The 16980-nt window shown below is 50.0% G+C and overlaps 1 long non-coding RNA gene across 1 annotated transcript; it reads right to left on the bottom strand.

The window, feature by feature from the left end:
- Nucleotides 1-11402: 11402 nt before the first annotated feature.
- On the bottom strand, nucleotides 11403-11781 carry LOC119293901. The gene is made up of 2 exons (XR_005143248.1): nucleotides 11710-11781; nucleotides 11403-11585 (listed from the first exon to the last, which is right to left on the bottom strand). It is a non-coding gene; the product is annotated as an uncharacterized LOC119293901 (long non-coding RNA).
- Between the last annotated feature and the right edge of the window lie 5199 nt (nucleotides 11782-16980).

Genomic DNA, 16980 nt, shown 5'->3' with positions numbered 1-16980 from the left:
CTCTATGCCTGGTATTACTCCTTTAAAGGTAGTACTACTTTGGTTGATTCTCGATGGGTCTATCCCCATCTTGTGGATAGTGTCCTGATATATTAGATTAAGACTACTGCCGCCGTCCATGAGGACTCGGGTGAGATGGTATCCGTCTATTATTGGGTCAAGCACCAAGGCGGCCGAACCTCCATGCCCGATACTAGTCAGATGATCCCTCCGATCGAAGGTGATCGGGCAGGCCGACCATGGATTGAATTTGGGGGCGACTGGTTCCACAGCGTATATGTCTCGGAGTGCGCGGTTGCACTTCCTCTTTGGTATGTGGGTGGCGATCTGCTTCCGTTGACCGGGTCTAGAGCCCCTGAATCCGGCTTTTACCTCTGTATTGTCTGTGTTGTCTTCATTATTTCGACGCTTGTTTTTATTGCGTCACGGTTTTCCATTGCCATCCCTGATTTCGGATGTGCCTGGATCGCTGGTGGCACTGCGGGCCAACCAACTGTCCTCGCCCGCGCAAAAGCGGGTCATAAGAGTTGTTAGGTCTGCCATTGTCCTTGGCTTTTCCGGGCCGAGGTGTCAGGCGATCCATTCTTCCCGGACACTATGTTTGAAAGTTGCTAAGGCTTCAGCATCCGGACAGTCGACGATTTGGTTCTTCTTGGTGAGAAATATGTTCCAAAGCTTACGGGCTGACTCTTCGGGTTGTTGAATTACGTGACTCAAATCGTCTGCCTCCGGTGGTCGGACATATGTCCCTTGAAAATTAGCCCTGAAAGCATCCTCGAGTTCCTCCCAGCTTCAAATGGAATTTTCGGGGAGGCTTTTCAACCAGTGCCGAGCTAGTCCTTTTAACTTGAGGGGAAGGTATTTGATGGCATGGAGATCGTCTCTGCGAGCCATATGGATGTGAAGAATAAAGTCCTCAATCCAGACTACAGGGTCTGTCGTTCCGTCGTATGCCTCGATGTTTACGAGTTTAAACCCCTCTGGAAATTCATGGTATAGCACCTCATCAGTGAAGCACAGGGGGTGTGTGGCGCCCCTGTACTTGGATGTGTTGTGGCATGGGTCTGACGGTTGTAGTGTTTGGTATTGATTTCGAGCTGGTAGTCGATTAGTATAGTCGGTTTGGTGGCCGTGATCATGCATAGGGACACACTTCCTAGATCCATAGATGGACCTGGCTATGCCAGCTCTTTTGTCCAGGTGCTCACGTAGATCATCTGCTGACTTGTGTGCAGCGTCATTGGCCGCTCTGTTTCGGCCACGGGGTGGTCTGTCCGGCAGATCGACAGTATTGTTTTTCGGCGGAATGGGTGTGATAGCCTCGTTGTCAAATTCGGGCAGTAGCTTGCGTTTTGGGTAGCTCTTTGTGTGGCGATTATCGCCGTATATTTCGTCAGTGTCGAGCCCTTTGTCCCATCTGTGGTTGAGCGTATCGTGCGCGTCTTTAAGTCGTTGCTTCTGCTTCTTCAAGCTCCTCGCGGTGGCAATCATCCTTTTGTGGAGGTGCCCTTGTTCCAAGTGCTTCCCCGGGATGATGTGCATCGTCATACAGACTGTTCTTCTCTCTGGAGACAGGTTTATAAGTTTTGTCTTCGGCATCGTTGTGATCGGGCAGCAGCCCTGGACTGTGTTTGCCGTCCCCTTGCTCGGCCTACTCCATCGCTGGGCCCATGGGGTCGTCGCTATCTCTAGCATCGCCCGGGGTGTTATTCCTTCTTATGCTGTTATCACTATTTTTTCTATGGCAGGATTTAGAGCGACGCTGCTGACGTCTGCGTTTAAGTTGCTTCTCAAGGGGGTCACCCTCCGTTGTGTCCTTTTGATCTTCTCCATTGTTTTCTTTGGGTGTGTCCACCATATATATATATCATATGATGAGGTGGCTGTCCAGAGCCCTAGGGGCGGTGGTTCCCGTTCCTCTCCGGCATCGTCGTCCTTACCATTGATGTCATCGGAGTCGAGATCAAGCATATCGGTTAAGTCATCGACAATGGCGATTAAGTGGGTGGTGGGTGGGTAACGAATTCCTTCATCGTTCGCTTCCCACTCAAGCCGGACATAGTTCAACCAAGAGTCTCCTGATAGGGAGAGAGATTTTAGTGAATTTAGCACGTCGCCCAAGGGCGAGTGCTGAAAGATATCCGCGGAGCTAAACTCCATGACCGATGCCCAGTTAGGTATGATGGGCATGGATGCACACAGTTTGGAGCCTATGGACGGAGACGAGTCCGAGGGTCCGATGACACAGACCTCCTTGGAAGTGAGATCTGTGTTCAGCTCTATTGCCACTAAGTGTGCGGCCTCCGTGGCGGGGTCCATCCACCCGTCCTCGGATGGCATGATCTGCTCTGGATTTAAAGCCGGGGCAGCTGCAGGTGTGAACACCTGGACACCGTCCGATGGCAGATATAAGTCGTGCTCATCGTGATGTAGAACGCACCTGTCATGGGCTCGAATCCGTCAAAGATCAAGTCTCCGCGGATGTCGGCAGTGTAATTCATGCTTCCAAACCTGACCTGATGGCCAGGGGCATATCTATCGATCTGCTCCAGGTGGCCAAGCGAATTGACCCACAGTGCGAAGCCGCCGAATATGAAGATCTATTCGGGGAGGAAAACCTCACCCTGGACCTTGTTGTTGTGGACGATTGAAGGAGCCATCAAGCCTTATGGCGACGACATAGTGGAACTCTCAACGAAAGCACCAATGTCGGTGTCAAAACCGGCGGATCTCGGGTAGGGGGTCCCGAACTGTGCATCTAAGGCTGATGGTAACAGGAGGCGGGGGACAGGATGTTTACCCAGGTTCGGGCCCTCTCTATGGAGGTAATACCCTACTTCCTGCTTGATTGATCTTGATGATATGAGTATTACAAGAGTTGATCTACCACGAGATCGTAGAGGCTAAACCCTAGAAGCTAGCCTATGATTCTGATTGTTCTTGTCCTACAGACTAAACCCTCCGGTTTATATAGACACCGGACGGGGGCTAGGGTTACACAGAGACGGTTATAGAGAAGGAAATCTACATATCCGCATTACCAAGCTTGCCTTCCATGCAAAGGAGAGTCCCACCCGGACACGGGACGAAGTCTTCAATCTTGTACCTTCATAGTCCAACAGTCCGACATAAGTATATAGTCCGGCTGTCCGAGGACCCCCTAATCCAGGACACCCTCAGCGGCCTCGCCACCCACACCACGAACTCGCGTGTCGTGGGCTCCCCATGAATCGATGGTGGGGAGGTCGGTCCGCTCTCGTGTGCCTTCCTCCTCGGCCTCGACCTCCACAGACTTCGTGGACGCCCCCACAGGAAGGACCCCTTCCGAGAACGCTGGATCCTGCGTGGACCCTCAACGGAGCACTCTCGCATCGGAGAGGGGGCGTTGCGGTGATCTTGCGAGGACGGCCTCAACCCCTCTTTGGTGAGGGAGGCTGAGTACCTCCTCACCGGCGCCATGGATGTTGTTGCGACAGTGTGGAATGGGGGAGTGTGAAAGTGCAACTATCCCTAGGTGGTTTTGGTAATTCCTAACAACATATAGCTCATTGAGCTAACATCATTCCAAGATAAATATTTCAGGAAAAGCTCAATGAATGGCATCGCATGGATGAGAAAATTGGATCCCTCAAAATGCTAAGGATAAAACGATTGGCTCAAGCTCAAAATCTCAAGACTCTACATTTTATATTTTAGTGATCCAAGATCACATTGAGTCCATAGGAAAAGCCAACACTATCAAGGAGGGATGAGGTGTTGCTTAATGAGTTTCTTGCTCCACAGTGCTTAGTGATATGCTCCAAAACCCTCAACTACTTTCTCATATCCACATATGACCTAAACCCAAAAGTCAAACTCGGCCCCACCGATTCTTTCTACCCGGCGCCACCGAGTTCAGATGTCATAGCCACTGCCACAAACCCTAGGCAAATCGGTCTCATCGATAGGGATCTCGGTCTCACCGAGATGGGGTTGTAATCTCTCTATTTGCCTTCGTAACGTTTCGGTACCACCGAGATGAGCGATCGGTCCCACCGAGATTGCAATGTAAACTCCTTGTTTCCTTTTCGTAACATTTCGGTCCCACCGAAATGAGCGAACCGGTCCCACCGAGTTTACCTGACCAACTCTCTGGTTAGCTTATTACCAAAATCGGTCTCATCGAGTTTGTGAAATCGGTCTCACCGAGTTTGTGAAATCGGTCTCAACGAAATTACGTTATGCCCTAACCCTAACCATATCGGTCCTACCGAGTTGCATGTTGGTCCCACTGAAAATCCTAACGGTCACTAGATTTGCTAAATCGGTCTGACCGAGTTTACCAATTCGGTCCGACCGAGTTTGGCAAGTTGTGTGTAACGGTTGGATTTTGTGTGGAGGCTATATATACCCCTCCACCTCCTCTTCACACGTGGAGAGAGCCATCAGAATGAACCTACACTTCCAACTTGCTTTTTTTAAGAAGCAACCACCTACTCATGTGTAGAGGCCAAGATATTACATTCCTACCATATGAATCTTGATCTCTAGCCTTCCCCAAGTTGCTTTCCACTCAAATCATCTTTCCACCAAATCCAAATCATGTGAGAGAGAGTTGAGTGTTGGGGAGACTATCATTTGAACCACAAGAGCAAGGAGTTCATCATCAATACACCATTTGTTACTTCTTGGAGAGTGGTGTCTCCTAGATTGGCTAGGTGTCACTTGGGAGCCTCTGACAAGATTGTGGAGTTGAACCAAGGAGTTTGTAAGGGCAAGGAGATCGCCTACTTCGTGAAGATCTACCGCTAGTGAGGCAAGTCCTTCGTGGGCGACGGACATGGTGGGCTAGACAAGGTTGCTTCTTCGTGGACCCTTCGTGGGTGGAGTCCTCCGTCGACTCGCGCAACCGTTACCCTTCGTGGGTTGAAGTCTCCATCAACGTGGATGTACGATAGCACCACCTATCGGAACCACGGCTCAAAAGTCACCGTGTCTCCAAATTGCGTTTGAATTCTCCAAACCCTTCCCTTTATATTTCTTACAAGTTGCATGCTTTACTTTCCGCTGCTCATATACTCTTTGCATGCTTGCTTGAATTGTGTTAAGATTGCTTGACTTGTGCTAAGATAGCTAAAATCTGCCAAAGACTAAAATTGGGAAAATGATAAGTTTTTATTTGATCAAGTAGTCTAATCACCCCCCTCTAGACATACTTTCGATCCTACAGAGTGGGAAGATGAAGATGGGCTGGGGGCTCTGTCCCCCTCGCCCTCTAATAGGCGGTCGGAGGCCAACCGGCGCCCCTTCGCATTTGAGCAATGATGGCTCTACGCCGTGTGCTAGTCTTTTGTCAGCCTGGGCGGGCGCCCGCGTCCCGTCGAGCGCCACGCGTCAAGCCTGGCCCACAGGCGATTGGGGCCCACGACGCTTATGCCTCCTCTCCTTGGCTTCGCCTCGAAGCCAGCACGAGCGCGCCTTGGGCCCGGGGGCTACTATGGGCGTTCCGGGATCGGGGGGACCTAGATCTGCCTGCCAGCGGCCCATAGCGTAGCTCCCTCGATGGCCTGGTATGGCCCAGTAGCAAGGCCTCCAAGACAAGACCCTCGTGAGGTCCCCCCAACTTCGCGAGACGGACGACGCCAAGACCTCCCGAGGGGCAGCTCTCCGGGCCTGCCTCCCGAGGAACGGAGATTTTCTATGTAGGTACCCATCCTCACGAGGCATTCGATGACGCAAGTCATGATGGCCAAGGTCAGGCGGGCGCCAGTGGGCGCAGAGGAGGACATTTTCCTCTTTGGTGCTAAGGGAGGAAGGGCAGGCGCAAGTTCCCAAGGAATTCCCAAAAGGTTTTCATTCCGGTGTAACGATACCAAGACCACGAGCTCGACAGGATACCAGGACGGACGGAAGCTTTGCAGGCGAAGATCACCTTTTATCAGGATTAGATGTACTTCTTGTCCCCTTGCAAATTACCCGTTGTGGGATCCCTTCCCGCCTAAGTTGGGAGGGAAGAGGACCAAATCCACTATAAGTATAGGCTAGCTACCACCATAGAAGGGGATCAGATCAAACCCCGGAAGGATCCATTCCATATTCACCACCCGAGCCCTTGCGAGGCCGCTCGTCCATTGTACTAGTTCATCCTCAGCCTCCTCGGAAGGCCAATCCATCACAAAGCATGAGTAGGGTTTTACACCGAAGATGGCCTGAACCTGAGTAAACTACTGTGTTCATCTTCTTCCCCGCTTGCGCGAACTCGATGAGGCTAGGTTGTGAGGCGGTGAGCTTGAGGCTTAAGCTGGTTGCGAGGGTCCATCTTGAAACCTTGCGTACTACTATCGCGGTACGCCGAGCTGGCCCGCTCGACGCTGACTATGTGGTCACAGAGGCTGTCCTGCGTGGAGCGGTGAAGGGCCTACGCATCGTCGTGCCCTGTGTTTACTTGCTCCCCGTCCACCGTTGTCCGGCTGGCCGTCCGGCGACTCGGTCAATGGTGCGTTGCGCTGGAGGCTTGACTCGATTGGTTAGTGGTGTCATGCGTCTCGTCGCTGGCTTAGTTGGCCTAATTAGCGTGGTTGCATCATGTGTTGCCCATATAAACTGATGACCGCTGGCGAAAGTAACCAGCCATCCATCGAGGAGTATATACATAGTAGTACGGAACCATTTTTTAAATCCCAAACATTTCTCTAAGTAGTTACCAAAAGATGGAACAAAAACATTCTGAACAAAATTTCAAAATAAGGAGCATTTTTTAAATTCCCAAACAAGTTTATAATCTAGTTTACGAACAACTTTTTTCTTTTTGAAAATCTGGTTTACAAGGTTCTTATTTTTTTCGTTTGCTATTTGCTACTAAGACAGCCACCGGTTTTTATATGGTTCAAAACAATTCAAGTGTACAAAAACATTTAAAAAATTCACAGGATTTGAAAGAATATGCAAATTAGAATAAAATACCTCAGGGTTCGAGCCACCAAGTCAAACGAAAAAAATATGCAAATTAGAATAAATATGCAAATCCTCATTTGAAACTCTCATCACAAGGTTCTTTTTTTGTTTGCTATTTCCTACTAAGATGGCCACCGGTTTTTATATAGTTTAAAAATAATTCAGGCATTCCAAAAATTAGATAACGGGATTTTAAATAATATGTAAATTTGGAAAAAAGTTCGTCAATTAACACGAATTTAAGAAAAAAAAGGAAACCTAAAAATAAAAAGAAAAGGAAAGAGAACAAAGAAGAAAAAGGGAGCAAGTGAACACAACTTATGTCGTGTCCCTGGTGGTTGTTGCGTCGATCAAACAACACCAGCGCCACACTGTGAGCTTATTTTTTGTTTTTTAACTAAAAAAATAAAGCGGGCCGGCCCAACAGGGAGCAAGGTGTAGCGCCCTTTGCGAATTTTTGTTTCTCGGTGGAAAAAAATGAAGCGGACCAGCCCAATGTTGAGCAGGTGTGTGCCCTCTGTGGAATGCCGCCAATCCCGGCCATCCAAACGACCCGAAGGTTTGATTTAGACCGGGATTGCATAGTTCAGGGTGCAATCGACTGTGATTTTGACTTGGGGTTCATTTCGCCGAACCTCTATGAGTTCAGGATTTAAAATGGACTTTTTCCTGAAGAAAATGTAAAGTTCCCTCTCCCCTCTTACGTCCACATCCTTCGTCTATCCTTCTCTCGTACGACCCCCACCCCACCACCGATTTTCTTTCCTCCCTCCCCCGGTTTTCTTCCTGTTGGTTCCCTATTTGCCGATTTTATTCAAATCTGGCTGGACGGACCTACTATATGTTTGGCAACCAAATAATTCATGTATGGTAACCAAACTCTTTTTTGGTAATACAAACGCGATCAGTACATGTATGGTAATGCATATCCTCTTTGGTAATGCAATAAAATCAATGAAGGTCATCGATTTCCTTTCTTCTTTCAACCAATCGGTAAACAAATCAGAAGGAAGCAATCAGGTGCATGTACGGAAGATAATCGCGGAGACCGCGCGTGGCATGCAGGAAGAAATTGTCGAGATCCGCCGAAAAGAAGGAAAGATATCTCTAGGCTGCTCGCACTCCCCATCAACGGCCCTGCACATGCACTGTGACTTGGATTTTCTGAAAACATGATTGATATATCTCTTTCTTATCCCTATGGTTGGTCATCACGGGCACATTTCATCTGCAGACACGGGCGACCGGACGGCAGCCGGGACGGGCTCACCGGCGTACCACACCTCAAGACCGTCCTTCTCAAGATGTTGCGCCACTACCGCTAGCCATGTCCATAGCACCCGCTGAGGTGAGCTCCTTGCATTCGCGTACGTGCATTAGCAAACCACACATGATTCCCCCCGTCCCCCGTGTCCCTCTGCGAGGAGACATGGGGGAACCCTAGCTGCCCCCGCTACCGGCCTTCCTCCACCCTCGCTTCCCCCTCGCCGCTGTCGAGAGCCACCGCTAGGCAAAGCCCAGGTAGTGCCGCCGGTTGCGGGGCTTCTCCCCTGGTGCGGCTACCCTTCTTCCTCGCGGCGACTTAGTCACTCCCGGTGGGCTTGGTGGAGCGACGCTTCAAAGCTCTGGCGGTGGCTCGCTTTGCAGCAGGTTGGAGGACCTGTCCCCGTCTGGTGGTGCCGCCTAGACAGTTGCTGCGGCCTAGGGCTCTTGACTCCAGATAGGATCTGGGTGGTGTTCGGGCCTGGCCATGGCTGCCTGTCAGGCGTGGTGGCGGCGATTCTCGCGGTCTCTGGGCATCATGGAGGTGTCGGCGAAGATGTGAGCTCAGCCTGGTGGTGGCGGCCGTGCACGGGAGTTGGATTCCTTTGAACAGATCTGGTTGAAAACTTGCTTTCAGCTACTGCCAAGGCCAGCGGTGGCGACGCTATCTGCATCGTTCCCTTCTCGAAGGCATCGTCGTGGAGAAGTTCAAGTCCACTCTCTGCTACTTCCTGGGGAAACCCTAGATCGGATGATTAGATGACGGCGGCGCTCTGGTGTCGTTCCCTCCTTGGGGGCATCATTCTTGGAGTGGTGCGTCATCTCACTCATTGATGGCGGCGGATCTTGGCGGCATGGTGCCGTGGTGACTCAGCGTCTGATGCATGGAGATGGACTCGCGGAGGAGGGTGATGCGGTCTAGCATCGTGGTGGCGTTGACGGCAGCTAGACCGGGCAAGGTAGATGCAACAGTACAGCTCTAAAGATGGATTGGTGGCAGGTGGTTGCGGCGGCCTCATACCCGGCAGGCGTCCTAGTTGAGGAGTGCGCCGGACCGGTGGGTGCCCCATACCCGGCAGGCGTCCTGGATGGGACCTCAGGTCTTAGATGTTAGGTTTGGCTGCGAGGTCTGTTTGGTATTAGGCCCAGACTATCCGCATCCCCTTCATCGACTGGATAGGAGTAGCGACAGATGTTGCCCAGACGGTGGCTTTAGTCTTACTGTTGTATTACTTTGTAAGGTCTTGTGTGAACAATTAATAAAATGGTTGCATGCATCGTCCAGATGCAGAGGCAGGGGGTCTTCCTCCTTTTCTAAAAAAACATGAGATCTCTAATTGCGCTTATGCGTGGTAACAAAGCAGATAGATCACCGATAAAAAGGCAGCAGCAGCAGCTACTGCTGCAAGAGCAAGACAGGACAGCGAGAGCATGTGACTCCAATTAGAGATTCAGATAATAACAATCCTGCGGTAGTGGACATTGCTTATCTTCTCAGATCATGCTGATGTTGCACATGAGAAATTATAAAGGGGAAGCACAGATTCAGGTGGTGAAACAGTTAAGGAGTACAAGCTCAAGACATTCAATGATTCAAGGCATGCACTAATGTCCAGATTTCCATACATTCCAGTATGTTGACATATGTTAATGTATAACTTGTAAATTGTGATCATATGCCATGGGCACTACTGATGGGATTTCGTCTCCAGACCCGATCGTCATGGAAAAGCGAGGTGACAGGGGTGAAAGCTGGGCCACGTAACATCATTTTGTACTACTCTGTATTTCGAGTGATCATTGCATGCATCTTTCATTATTTTTGTAAATAAGAAATTTAATATGCCTTCTCCTGTGCAAGTAACTATCGTTTCACTTGCAAATTAGACATACAATACACTTCATCTCCCAAACGGGGTAGACGACAATAGGATTATGTATGTGCCAGTGTTGGAAAACACAAGAACTATACCCTCTGTAACGTAATATAAGAGATTTTTTGACATTGTCATAGCGTCAAAAAATATCTTGTTATAGAGGGAGTAGAACTCAATCTTGGGGTTTCATTGCCCGTTCAAATTCTGTCCATATATAAATGGGACCGAAGGATGCATTACATCTTATATTTGCTTTCTAGATAAATGTTTATGAACAAGACATGATTCAGCAAGATGTGCATGAGGATTGTAAAGGAATATATTTGCCATGATTGTACTAAACTATTAGAATATTTATGCCCTGTTGCACGGGCAATTACCTAGTATAGATAAAAAGAACCAATGCAATATATTTTTAAATCTTAGCCGTCAATTTCTATGGTTAACATCAAATTAACGGATATAAATAAATGACGGATGGAGAATTATCAAAGCTTCGTTCTTTTAATATTATTAGGTAATTAGGTATTAGGTATTAGGTATAGGTATTAGGTATTAGGTACAGAGTATAGATTCCACGTTTTTCTCTTCCATTCGGTTCATTAGCTTTAGGAAAAGTAGAAGTTGCCGAAATTCTCTGTCCTACACATAGAGATTATCAAGAACAATTGTCTTATGTGGGCGAAAGCCATCTATAATTCAAGTTGAAGAACACATTTTTCATTCACTACCGTACTTCAAATTTTTTGCACCTTCCTATTGTCCATCTCAGATTTCCGTTGAGTGATCAAAAGGCGAGGAAGAATTATTACAATGTTTACAGGACATCATTCTAGTTAGGCTTGCTTCTTGCCATACTGCTCTGCTCGCAAAAAGTGATTATCTCGTTTTAATCTTGCCACAAAAAAATTAAGAATTATTTGAATTTTCTTCTGTTTTTCGGGATTTTACTATTCATCTCAAGCTCATTTGATCCCGGGAGCAGAACAGGACCTTCACCCATAATGTTCATTTACATCCAAGATATTCATTATAGTTGTTAAAGATTGGGACAAGATTTTCGGGACATTATAACGAGGAAACTAATTGAAGCATATGTTTTCCCGCCCGCCCAAGCGACTATAGTCTCATCCTGCACCATAGTTACTTGCAAGCCATCTCGATTGCTATTGAGAAACTCAAGACTGCCTTTTTGGATGCACAACAAATTCTACTTTGGAGGTTTTTTTCATTTCCCTTCTTTTAACTCAAATGGTTCTTTTTAGCTACATCAGAGAGACGCTAATGATGCATTGAATAAATGCAATTTATTTATTTTGCATGAAGAACTCACTGGTACAAACTAGCAGTATGAGACGGATCACGTACAACATACACAAAAACCTCCACTATCATTAATCTCACAGTACCCACCACGAGGATATCCAAAGGAAAAACACCACTTTTCACATATCTTAGAGTCTCTACATGGTATGTTACCATGGTGTTGTGTGCACCTCCCTTCAATCATATCTGCATTAATTGATGAGTAAAATATGTATGTTAATATGCTATCCCATATTGTAAGTTCAATAAGCAATATATGGAAGGATCAATGTCATGTAAATTCAAGTTTGCAACACATTCTTCTCCTTACCACAAGACATGACGAGTGCTAGCATAAAGATAGATGCAATAGCGACAACGATGGTGGTCTTGCAAGCCATAATGAGCAATTTGAATGGGCGTCCATTTATATGTACATGTATTTATAGGGCTAAAAAAGATTGTGTGATGCATAAATTTCTTAATGACATTTACGATGGATATTGGGCATTTTATTTTGATCAATATACCTATTTCATATGTTTCAAACAAAATATATTTAGGTTCCATATCTAACTCCAACATTAATTGTTAAGCTTTAGAACAAATTTTGATGATATGTACCAGAGCAAACAAATGCTTTTGATTAATTCATCCAGATTTAGGTCATATCGCTCATTAGATCCAAGGTCGACATTAGTTGTTGAAGATTTCAAGTAGATTTCTGTAGTGCGAACAGGAGGAACCTGATTAATGTTGCACATTAATCTTGGCATGCGTGATAGTGTTTTTAGGGATAGGCGGTGTAATGAGATTATGCATTTTATTGGTACTAGGATAATGCCCATGCATTGCAACGAGATATATATTGTCTAGTATGTTAGCCTGTGATTACCTGTCCATATTAATGTGATTGTGTAAATAAATGTTTATCAAATTCTACACATGATTTACCATATAGTATGATGAGAAATGTGGTATGTAGTTAAAGTGGAGTTGATTCAGAAGGGAAGTGAATTAAGGTGATTGATTATCATATACAACAAAGTTAGATGAAGGGGTGGTGGGAAGAAAAGTGAAAGATGTAACCTTACATTGTTATTAGTAAGTAGAGACTAGTTAATTTCCCGTGAGTAGAAATGGGGACCTAGATTTCCTAGTGATTTTAATATCAATCATGTCTAACATAGCCATTTTGGTTCATTATGTGCTTCATGTGGTTGTTGTCATTTGTTCTTCTCCTCCCCATGAGCCGTCTTCTCTGCCCATGTCATTGTTGTCCCTCTCATCCTCGCCGAGTATCTCGATCAGCAATGCAATCTTCTTCTTGAACGGGCTCTGATGCTCCAGCAGCTGCCTCACTAGGAGGTTGTCACTGTCTGGTTCTTGCGCAACAACACAATCTTCTTCTTGAGCAGTTACCTACATGAATTAATTCAGTGTAGAATTACACACACAACAATGACTCAGAGTGTTTCAATATCTGAAAGTAAGAACATGCATTATTTCAACAAAACAAGGATTTTGATTAGAGACCTCCATCACTCAAAGTATCAATCCAGCTATTTTTGCATTGGTGCAACCTTGAGTATGCTGGCATATAAACATTATTGAACTCTGGAAATAATTCTGTCCTACATGGGCAAGAAGATCATTCAAATAACCTCTTCCATTCTACATGCATCTATCCATTAAATCACAAAAATCCGCAAGAAGAGGCTGTCAGCGTTCTGGGAACGGGGGTCCCAGACTTGCCTGCTTACGGCCCGCGGCGTGGCTCCACCAGTGGCCCAGTATGGACCATCTTCGTCAACCAACACTCAAGACCCTCGCGAGAGGCCAAGCCTCGCGAGGCGGACGACACAAAGCCTCCTCAGGAGCGGCATCACCAGGCAGGCTCGCGAGGGGGCGGAGAGATCAAGGCAAGGGGTACCTCGCGAGGTTCCTGTGACGCAAGCCATGACGACCAAGGCCAGGCGGGCGCCAGCGCGCGCAGTGTCCTTGTTGCCCCTTTGGTGCTAAGGGAGCAAGCGCAGGCGCGGAGTACTGAGGTATCAGGCAAAGGTTTCCATATCGGTGCAACAAGACAAAGACCAGCATGACAGCAGGACGGAGGTCATCATGGAGCCCAAGGCGGCGTCACCACCAGCGACTTTGACAGGCGAAGACCACCTTTAGTCAGGATAGCTTTGCACTAGTTTTCCCCTTTAAAATTGGGCCATGTTGGATCCCTTCCCTCTCAATATTCGGGGAGAGGACCAGTGCCTCTATAAATAAGACTAGCCACCATAGTAGAAGGGGAGGAACTCAGTTCACCTTCGCATCCACCAAGCTCAAGAACACCTCTCCTTAGGAGGCCGTTCTTCCCTTGTACTGTTCATCACCAGCCCGAGAGGCAATCCACCACCACCACACAGGAGTAGGGTATTGCACCATAACGACGGCCCGAACCTGTATAAATCTTGTGTCTCTTGTGTTGTGAGTTCATCGAGCTAAGCTTAGAGGTCGCGGCGAGGCTGAGAGCTATATTCGATAGGGGGAAATCTTCATGCGCACCCCAGTGTTCGAACCTCAAGGGTTTTGTCGGAACCCTAAATCTGACATTTAGCGCGCCAGGTAGGGGTGTGCCGGAGCTTTTCCTTCCGTCGACCCACACTCCGCCAACACCGCGCTTCGCCCTCATGGCAGACATCGCGCTTCCGGCTCCGGCGACAGGCGCCAGTGCTGGGGCTAGGGGGCTCCGAGCCTTGGCCCCCGCCTTACGATAGGCGTAGTGGCCGCCCAAGTTCAAGCGAGAGATGCCGCCACGCTATGATGGCGCGACGGACCCAGCGGTTTTCCTGCTGGCGTACGAGGAGGCCGTCCTCAAGGCCGGGGGCGACGACAAGGTCATGGCCAACTGGCTTCCCATGGCCCTTACTGGTGTTTCGCGTGCATGGTTTCTCGGCGTTCTGGGAACGGGCTCCCCAGAGTTGCCTGCCTGCGGCGTGCGACGTGGCTCAAGTGGTGGCCCAGTACGGCCCGTCTTCATCAGCACAAGACTCAAGACCCTCGCGAGGGGCCAAGCCTCGCGGGGCGAACGACACAAGGCTTCCTCAGGGACGGCCTCGCCAGCCAGGCTCGCGAGGAGGCGGAGAGATGAAGGCAGGATACCTCGCGAGGTGCTCGTGACGCAAGCCATGACGATCGAGACCAGGCGGGCGCCAGGCGAGCGCCGGCCTGCGCAGTGTCCTTGTTTCCTCTTTGGTGCAAAGGGAGCAAGCACGGACGTGGAGTACTGAGGCATCGGGCAAAGGTTGCCATTTCAGTGCAACGAGACCAAGACCAACGGAGCGGCAGGATGGAGGTCACCGTGGAGCCCAAGGCGGCATCATCGCTAGTGCTTTCGGTAGCCGAAGAACAACTTTAGTCAGGATAACTTGTACTGTATGTTCCCCTTCAAAATGGACGTTGTTGGCGCCCTTCCCGCTCAATATTTGGGACGAGGCACAGGGCCTCTAAAAATAGGACTAGCCACCACAGTAGAGGAGATCCAGACTTTGGGAAGCCTAGAGAGAGAGAGAGGCGATCAAACTCACCCGAGCAGTTCATCGCATCAGCCCAAGAACACCTCTAGCAAGGTTTTTCTCCCTTTGTACCGTTCATCATCAGCCCCTGAGGCAATCCACCACACCACACACTGGAGTAGGGTATTACACCACAACGGTGGCCCGAACCAGTATAAATCTTGTGTCCCTTGTGTTGTTCATCGTTTCCAGCTTAGATCTCACGAGGCGATCGGACGTAGATCGGTAGGGGAGAGATCTTCGAGCGCACCACAGTGTTTGAACCTTAAGGGTCTGCCAGAACCCAACATTCGACATTTGGTGTGCCAGGTAGGGGTGTGCTGGAATCTTTCTTCCACTATTCGCGTTCGATCTTCCGTCGTGTCCATGGCTGACGCTCATCGGGCTCATGCTGAGCGTCGAGCTGCTCTTGCCGCTCGCATCGCCCAGACGGCGCCCGTCGGCGGGTGCCCCCGTCGTTCCCCATCGCCTGCCGCCAACACCACCACCGGCTCGACGGGGAACGAGAAGCAGGCCTCGTCTCTACATCCTTCGGTGCGGCGGGAAGGCCGCACCGCCAACCCGTCGCTGACTCCAGCCGGTTCGTCGTCCCACGCCCGTCGCGCCCCCTCGGACGCGCACGCCGCGCTGCACCTGGCGCGTGAGCTCCTGCACTATCGTCCCGTCAATGACCTCTACGAGGACTGGCTCGCCCGCATCACTGAGCTCGTCAGCGCCATAGGGGGCTCTCCTATGCCATCCCTCTCGCTGCCTCACGCTCCATCCTGCGCAGGAGGCGTGGATCAGGAGGCGCCTCCGGCACCTCCTCCCCAATAAGGCGCCCTGGATCCAAGGTGCGTGGCCCCAGGACGAGACCCACCGTGTCCGGTGCCTGCACGACAAGAAAGGAGCTGCCAAGAAATCCCTCGCCCCAAAGAAGGTGCTCGCGTGCTCCCGGCACCGGTGCGCCATGACTGCATCCCTGCGCCACCACGTCAAGACCCCGCGCTGCTCCAAGCGGCGGCGAGTGGGAATTTTCAGGAGCAAGCCCAGCACTAGCAAAGGGCTCTCGTGGCCGCCGCAGGCTGCTGCGCCTTCACCCCCGAGCTATGCAGTGTCGCCTGGCCAGGCAAGTTCAAGCCTGACCTACCTCCTTGCTACGACGGCACTGCAGACCCCGCGGAGTTCCTACAGCTCTACGAGCTAGGCATCGAAGCGGCCAACGGGGACGAAAAGGTCATGGTGAACTGGTTTCCCATGGCCCTCAAGGACAGTGCCCCCACCTGGCTCCTGAACCTGGCTCCTGGCACGATCTCCTCCTGGGACGAGATGCGCACCCGCTTCATCGCCAACTTCCAGGGCACTCGCGACCGTCCGCTGACCGTGGGTGACCTGCGCCGCATCAAGCAGCAGCCTGGAGAGACCTTGCAGAAGTACATCCAGTGCTTCAACAACTCTTGCCTCATGATTCCCAGGGTGACTGAGGAGGCCATCATTTCGGCGTTCTCTGATGGCGTCCGCGACATCAAGATGAAAGAGGAGCTGGCAATCCATGAAGATCTGTGCACGTCTATGGAGTTGTTCAACCTGGCGACCAAGTGCACAAGGGCTGAGGAAGAGCGCCTCTCCCTTCTCAAGCTCCCAACAGCGGACCCAGAAGAGAAGAAAGCCAAGGCCAAGGATGAGAAGTGTAAGGGAGCAGCTGTACTCGCAGCGGAGCCAGACACAAAGCGCGACAGGGACCAGCCGAAGTCCTCCAAGGGCAGTCGGTACTGTGTGTATCACGATCTCCACACCCACAACACCAATGAGTGCCAAGAGCTCAGGGCCGTGCGGGAAGGCCGTGTCGGTCGACGCCCTGAGCGCAACAATCGGGGCTACAGATGAGGCGGAGCAAGTGGTGGAGGACGATGGGACAACCGTGGCCCTCGCCAAGGGTGGCGTGACTGACCTCGCGAGGACCGCCGGCAGGACCATCCTCGCGAGGGAGCTTGGAGAGATCAGCCTCGCGAGGACAGCCCGCATGGCAATGCATGCCTTCCTCCTCTGCCACCAGC

The sequence above is a fragment of the Triticum dicoccoides genome, chromosome 4B (genome assembly GCF_002162155.2).
Source record: "Triticum dicoccoides isolate Atlit2015 ecotype Zavitan chromosome 4B, WEW_v2.0, whole genome shotgun sequence".
NCBI classification, from domain to species: domain Eukaryota; kingdom Viridiplantae; phylum Streptophyta; class Magnoliopsida; order Poales; family Poaceae; genus Triticum; species Triticum dicoccoides.
This window is presented reverse-complemented; position numbering and strand designations above follow the sequence as displayed.